Below are 7,085 nucleotides of genomic sequence, written 5' to 3' on the forward strand. Positions count from 1 at the left end.
AGTGCATCCAGGCACGAAAATAGCAGGATATGTTGATTTCCAAAGCTGCACGCGGTTGTGAGGTTTTCTGCAGGCCTGCAGGCTACATTGAGCCGTGTAAACGTTCACTAAGAGCAGTACCATTCTTTTTGACAGAGTCCGTCGCGCGAATTAAATGAAAAAAAACAGTGAAAATGTATTGATGTAGCAAGCTCAAAGTTCCGCGCGACTCGCCAACAGCAATTTTATTTTTAGGCCGACTGTCTATGACTCGCGCGACGGCATCACAGATTAGGAAGGACTGCTCGTAGTCTAGTGTAAGCGAGACAGCGTTATTTATTGGCACCATAGAAGTGGAATTCTTGTCAACTGACATATACATCCTCATGCATGTTTGACAAACACCTGTCAGAGGCGGTTGAACTGTGAGACTTCGAGTTCATGTGTTAAGTGTGTGTTTAGATAAAAGAATTGACGAGAGCGTTAATCAAAACAAAGGCATAGAAACTTCCTAGAAAATTGCATGTCGCTTCTAAATCAAATGTTGACCTTTTCCAGAGCCATGTTATGAATTTCTTGTTTTGACTCCACAAGGACACTTCCGCAAAGCTGAACATGACCAAAATGGTGCTTTAATTCTTGGGTCACTCGATGGTGAGAATGGAACTAATTTTAAAAATGGCTTTCGGGAATTAAAGCACGTGGAGATCTGAAAATCAGATTTACTATTATACTGCAGATAATATACTTTCAAATAAAACAAAAGGAAACTTTGTGAAGGAAACAAAGTTTGTCAAATTACATTACACCTCAAAAATGTTTATGTAAATGTTCGATCCAGCACCGGAACTAACTAGTGATACAAATCCTCTTTCTGTTTTGTTTTGTTCTTTTTTTTCTTCTTGCGGTCTGAGTAGTGGTAGTAGTAGTAATGGTGTGATCGATGTGAACAAAAGAACATTCAATTTGTTTTGGGAAATATAATGCTGTTTTGGATATCATTCGTGAAAATAATAAAACGTTCACCAGAAAATCATAATTTGTTATCTTAAAATCAGATTAACTAAAATACGCGATTTAAATGAGCGAAAAGACTGGACATAACACATTTTGACAAAGTGGCAAAATGACACAGTGAACTGCTATCGATAGAAATAAAATTTTCACAACAAATGATTAAAAAAAAAATCGCGGAATCTTAACCCTCTCTTTTAAACGATTCCTTCAATAATTTTCAGATTGCGTGTCCAACAGACGAAATTGATAGTTATCAATGCTAAGATTATGCGCGCGGTGTTTGTGATCTATAACAAACAAGCACCAAACCTATCAGAGCTGTTTTAAATTTACCTCCCAAACAATACCTCCTGTCAGGATTGCAAGAAAAAAATGATTTAAAAATAATTAAGTAAAATATTTGCATACACGATAATCACGCGAGATCTCAGAGACACGCATCGCTGGCAAGTGTATATTATCATCAAATGGTCGAATTCGTGTTTATTTGGTTCAAAGAAATGTGGTGACTCCACTTGGAGGAATCGTGATAGTATAGGCTCGGTACCGCTTGGGTCAAGTTCAAACTGTAACCTTCAGGTTCAACGGACGCGGAGTTATTTATAAATATTAATTTTCATATTTAATTAAACCACGTCTATATAAATAGAGCATGTTTTGTGCAAGAATATCAGAGACTTTGCTCTTCATCGAGGAATGTGCTAATTGTATTATACATCAGTAAAGTGAATCAACTCACTTGAATTCACCTTGGAAATTGTAGCTGCATAGGCGACATATTTTGTCGACAGACAAAACATTTTAACGACGACCGGCGCATTTCTACAAGTATTTATTTTTCCTTTTTTTTCGAAGGTAAGTTGTCGTAATTAGACAATTTTTTCTCTTTTCTAGCCTCGACATAATTTTTCCTTTAAAAACAAGCACCTGAATTTCTACTTATGGATTCTTTAATACAATGCACGCTATTTGAGCGAAATCTGAGAGCGCGAAAGCGTTTTTCGTCATTCACTACGTAATTCAATACACTGAAATCGCATTGATTCAATTCAAACACAGACATATTTACATAACAATAATTTCCTGTCGAATAAGCTTAAGATGTCACACTTTAGATAGACAAACATAGATTCACAGCAAAAAAAAAAATAAAGAGAAAATTAAAGGTAAATTCCTGGCACGTTTGGTATAGGGCGTGCATTGACGCATGAAACGGGCGTTCAATAGGAAAAAAAAATTAAACTTCCTACAGGAAGTTGCAATAAGTTCTCAAATCGGCCACAAATCGGCACTTCCTTCACGCGAATGCGTGGTAAATGGAATCCCCCACGTGATCTGAACCCTCAGTTGTGATTGGTCAACGACAGCCGTAACCTCTACGGCGTGCTTCACCGCTCCTACCCTCCAGTGTAGACAAGTTTTCTTGCATTTCAATGATTATAACAATGAAACCATCGCTTTTTCAATGCAGAAATTTACGGATTTAGACGTTAGAAGTGTGTTTTTGGTGGTAATGGTTGCACGCTGTGGCAAAAGGGACTGAAAAACTTATGGTTCGTGGGAACGTTACCGGAGGACAGTTCGACCATCAATTTGGCCTTTTGTTTTTTGTTAGATGCTTGAAATTTAGTTCTGTCACTCGCGTGGGGTATTTGTTGAGCGAATCTGATAAAGTTGGCGAACTTGGCCAGTAATATGCTCAATGGTTTCCCAGTGGATGTCTTGAGCGATCGAGAAAAGGAGATTTTGTCGAATTATGACAGGTTTGGATGTGTATGTGCCCATTCCCTTTCCTGAGTTAGTTGGGTTTACCTGATCAAGCTCTCTCATGTGTTATTTCTTTAGCCGATTTTACGGATTTCTACGAATTCAAGACCCAGTTGGAGATCCATCACTGCCTGACCTGAACCACAAATCGTTATTGCTCAAGGTAAGTTTGAGGTTTGATGACTCTATGTTATGGACTTTTTCTGCAAAGTTTATGATTTCTGTGATGCACTCGGCGGCTATCATCTTTGCTGACAGTTTGCCGGGAGCATTATTGTTTGGTAACCGAACAATTATGCGAGCGACGTGGAGTAGAACCATTCTTTATTTACAGTAAACACTTTGCTAATGTGAATAATTATAATTTCCTTTGAATCCAGGGTGTAGATTTTTCGAGAAAGAATTGCCACGAGAAGGGAAGTCAGTTCATCCATCCACTTCTGCAGACTGGGACATATTCACCCTGTTGCTTGACGACTTTCCTAAAGGTACTGTGAAAATAAACGGCACTTGGTGAGAAATTGCGTAAGGTTTTAGAGTTATTCCCATATTTTATTACCTAGTAACGAGGGTTGTTTCTGATCGAAAAGGTTTCGAAAGAAAGTAAAAAGCTAACACTTTCCTTCCGTGAGATAGTCAGTCTGTGCACTTCAAAGGTTTACCTCTAAAAAGTAGTTACAATTGGTAGTGATTTATCGTCTAATTTTCTCCGATTCGTCGCTCTCTAAATGTGTCTTGTATTTCATTCTCAGCGCTTTCAGCTTACAGAGGTTCTTTAACGTCCAACAGGTCGATTATTGAATGGTAAAGTTAGCGTATTTTTAATGTTTGCACTCGTGCGAACTTCTTCAGTGATAGTGTACACTTTTTGTATTGTGTTTTCACAAAGCAGGCTTTACATCGCCATGTCGTCGGGCATTGAAACACACTTCAGCTAGGAAAAAAAGTTTGTGCACACTTTAAGTATTACAGTTTAAACGGAAACTGTAGCACTAGTTCATTCCTGTGGTGTTGTATTTATCTTACGAAGAGTTCCTTTTGTTTTCATTTTACGACTTTGATATGGTCGACGAGTCAACTTTCACTAGAACTCAGTTCGAACTGGAGGTTGTTGTCATGTTTTTAACAGAACCTGTAAACCAGAAGAGTGAGACAGTGTCCAACCAAAAAGAACGAAATATTTCGGTTTGGTATTCACATAAGGAAGTTGTTATTTTTTTCAGTTTAGTCAAATGAAATATATTTGAACCGCCAAATCCTCAATTGCCAGACAAAAGACATTTGTGTTCATCAATTATTGAAGAGAGGAAATTCTATTTTTGCTGATTTTAAACTCTTTAGTAATAGCAAAGGGCAAAAGCGGAAACTATTTGCCACTCTCACGTTGCTCAGGGAAAATCCCATTATTACCATGGCCAATTTTCCACATTAATGCAAGCTCGATCTTGTTCTCGAAATTGATTTTAATAGCCTTGCCTCTCCTACAGACTTGTCCTATACATTTATAAATTTAGCAACAGATTGTAAGTAGCCAAGTTCAATCCAAAAATGAAAGAAGATACTTGTGTTATTTATAAAGCTCACTTTCATTTCAATTCAGGATGCGCCAATGTTTCTCTGAAATTGCCCTAATTACTCAGGGAAAAATGCTTGACACAAGAAAATACTGAATTCAAGTCAAGAAAAATTAGTATTTATGTATGACCATTTACTGACAAAACTAGGTTTTTGTTATAAAATTCAAACAAATGATTCTCAAGGAACAAAAAGTTGTTACTGGTATGGTGCCAGAATTACCTAAATATGTCTAATTAATTTATTTTAGGAAATTTTATTTGTGGTGGTGTATACATAGTGAATGATTGTATGACATGTCACAAGGGTGTCAGTAATGTAAATTGGTTTTCGAGCACCCAAGACTGTTTACATCATGATGTTTTTGTCTATTATAGTTGAGATAACATCTTCGACTTGTTATCAGCATGGTAAAAAAAATTTATAGCTCCAGTTTATAGAGTGACGCAGGGCTTACATGTATCTGTGAAACTTTGAAGATGTAGCGTTATTGTCACTCACTGTGGATCAGAGGGGGGGAGGGGTGGGTGGAGGTTAGTCTATCACCGGTTGTCTCGCAGCACAACGTCAGGTATCCATGAGAAATGGCGAAATTTTTTAGGTCAGCTACATGTCAAAAATGAACATATCCAAGTGGGAGTCTGATTGAAAGCTTTATACAAGACAAGTTTTAACTAAATGCAGGGTTTTATTCAAGATGCAATTTTCTCATCGTTAAAGGCTTGCCGCTTTTAGGTTGTAGAATTTATCTGAGCCAAAGGAAACTTTGAAAAAGTCACATGAAAGTCGATTGTCTCAAAGATAAGGATTTGATAGCTGTATGTATTATTTCAAAATAGTGTGATATGTAATTTGAATCGTTCATGGTCAAATCTTTGGAAGTTAAACATGAAGCTTTTCTTCAGTTTTTAAGTTATCATCTCTTGTTTATATCATATCTGAAAGCATGCAAAAGTACAAGCAAGAAAGAGAAAAGTTATCATCTATATTGGTTGTACATGTTCGCACATAAGTAGCCCACAATTAAGCGTCAAACATAGCACTCAGTGTCCAATGTTATACCATGAGAAGGGATTGTTCATTGGAACAAATTTTTGGTGGTGATTTTTTTGTACTTCCCGGGGTGGATTCAGTATTGTATGAGGGTTTTGAAATCTAATATTAATCAAATTAGTTCATCTTTCGGTTACAATACATGTAGAGTTAAACATGTCTTCAAAGATGTATTTTAAATGACCAACGTACTGGTGCTGGAAAGCAGTAATTTTTTGTCCCTTGTTTTTGGACCGTATACCAGATACTATAATGTCTATTTTGAAGTGCTATCTATTGTGGTCATGTTTCTTTCGAGGTTAGCATTTAAAATACATCTTTGAAGACATCTGCATTATGTCACATTCTTCACACTCATGTTCCAGTTTCTGTGGGGTGAAATTTAATCAGCAAGAAAAAAAAAAATGACCACACGGATAGCTGATAATTCTAGTGAAAGAATTTTGTCATCATCAAAAGCATCATCAAGGCTTTTCGGCCAAAGAATTCTACACAGAGCTTTTTTTCCCTGAATTTCCAACAAGAAAATACACTGTATCTTATGACTTTTTGTAGTTAAGTTACACTTTTTCTCAGGGTCTTGCAGTGTTTTTCCCTCTATCTCTGATACATAGTGAAACCAGTCTTCACATAAAGTTGTTTCAATAATTTCACTTTTTGTTGGGGGAAAAATTAACAGAAGTGAGACCTTTGTTACTATTACCATTGGTTGCAATATTTTGTCCTAAATATGATTATTCCAAATTAGATGGTAAAAATTATCATTATCCTTTATTGCAGAGAGGACAGCCAATAATTCTAAGTTAAATGAGCAATGAATTTTACTCCAATTATATATATTGCATCTATCTTGCCTCTTTGCCCTTATTTCAATATTTTTTTAGTAGTATTTCCATAGAGCAACATATTGCATGAAAGAAGAGACATTGATGTTGAGTAGGGAAGGGGACCAGGGCTGTTTTATTTCTTTCTTAGTGAGGTATATGTATTAACATTTTCCAAAGTGACGCTTTAATACATGCAAAAATAGAGTTCTTATCAGATTATGTCTCTTATTGTTGACAGACTCAAAGCTTTATTTGTGTAAGTAAATTACCAAAAGGTTAAACCTTTTATATTGAGGAAAGGAACCACATTCTGCGCAAGTTTTTTAAGTTGGTAATTACTTTCCAAAAGACACTTAAAACCACCTACAAATGTGAATGGATCTTGTTTTCAACAGTGCATCACTGTCTGCATTGCATGTAGTGCTCTTTTTCACCATCCATTGTGTATTTTAAGTTCCCTTTGCAGGAAAGTTTTATTCATGTTTGACTCTACTACATGTTCATTGATATTGTTATTTATATGCACCATGATAAATTCTTACAATTACATGAATGATAAAGCATGTTTAGCAAATATTGATGTCAAGATTTATGTATTATGGCAGTACAGAGAGTTACCGTAAAGAAAACTTAACTTGCCATATTCACAGGGTTCATGTTATTGATTGAAAGTAATTGACAAGTTATAATTCTTGAAGATTTATGAGTGTACTTATTTAACTTTACTTATGCTCTAAACAAACCCAAATCCTTAATTCCTTGCTGCACATGGAGCAATATTAATGTTAGGCATAATATTGTGAAATTACTATGGTAACATTTTCATTTTCAAGTGGACTCACGGTATGCAAGTACATTGTAACACTA

Source organism: Pocillopora verrucosa, chromosome 6, assembly GCF_036669915.1.
Source record: "Pocillopora verrucosa isolate sample1 chromosome 6, ASM3666991v2, whole genome shotgun sequence".
In the NCBI taxonomy this organism is placed as follows: Eukaryota; Metazoa; Cnidaria; class Anthozoa; order Scleractinia; family Pocilloporidae; genus Pocillopora; species Pocillopora verrucosa.